This window comes from Primulina huaijiensis, unplaced genomic scaffold, assembly GCF_012295235.1.
Source record: "Primulina huaijiensis isolate GDHJ02 unplaced genomic scaffold, ASM1229523v2 scaffold203830, whole genome shotgun sequence".
NCBI lineage: Eukaryota > Viridiplantae > Streptophyta > Magnoliopsida > Lamiales > Gesneriaceae > Primulina > Primulina huaijiensis.
The window spans coordinates 1-846 of record NW_027353408.1 but is presented as its reverse complement, the minus strand read 5'-3'; the positions used below and the strand labels follow the sequence as shown (position 1 = coordinate 846).

Genomic DNA, 846 nt, shown 5'->3' with positions numbered 1-846 from the left:
CTGAAGAAGAGGTTCTGGGATGTAGGTTCCTGATGGATTACCAGGGTTTACGACAGATACAAGCTTCGGAGTTGGTTTTGTCTGCAGTAAGGTCCTCTCTAGCCAGTCTGAAAATGAATGAAACTTTGATATTTATACAACAATAACAAGCCTTAGTCCTACTAAGTGGAGCCAGCTATAAAAAAGAGAAAAATAATACGGGAACTATACAATAAATTAGTTTTTGTGCATGAATGTCTCAGAAAATTTTCTTTCCTTAACATTGTTGCCAGTATACTTGATAAGGTACGATGTGATTACATTCCTATTTGCCAAATTTCATTCTTTAAACGCCCAACAATATTGTTCAATAGCTTTCACAGGGCCTTCCACTAAAATCAAATAAATAAAAAACCTGTAAGGGCACTGCCATATTCAAAGACTCGAAATAATGTGATCCATTAAATCATCTGTATCTGTCGTGTTCAAGGCCTCTTTGTTCCTCCACTTTTTAAACCTTGATTCACATTTTTCATAAAGGAATCTCAAATCCGAGACTGAAAAAATCCATTATCTCATGTCTAAGGGATTCCTCGATTCTAGCCAAAGGAACAATGGAACTTGATAATTTAAAATTAAAACAAAAGAAAAAATAAAAATCAAATTCATCAAGAAGATGCCAAAAAAACAAAAAGGAAACTTCCAAAGCAGACAAATTCAGAGCCAAAAATAGGAAAATTAACAAAACACGCCTATTAAAATCAATTTTGTATGACATATGGAACCAAGAAATTAACCTGCGTCTGGATAGAGTGTCTTTGGATCCCCAGGACCAACCAAAATGTTAGTTACCCCGGTCATCTGAAA

The 846-nt window shown here is 34.9% G+C and overlaps 1 long non-coding RNA gene across 1 annotated transcript; it reads right to left on the bottom strand.

Moving 5' to 3' along the window:
- LOC140966275 (uncharacterized) lies at nt 1-846 on the bottom strand. The gene is made up of 2 exons (XR_012173304.1): nt 777-846; nt 1-107 (listed from the first exon to the last, which is right to left on the bottom strand). It is a non-coding gene; the product is annotated as an uncharacterized lncRNA (long non-coding RNA).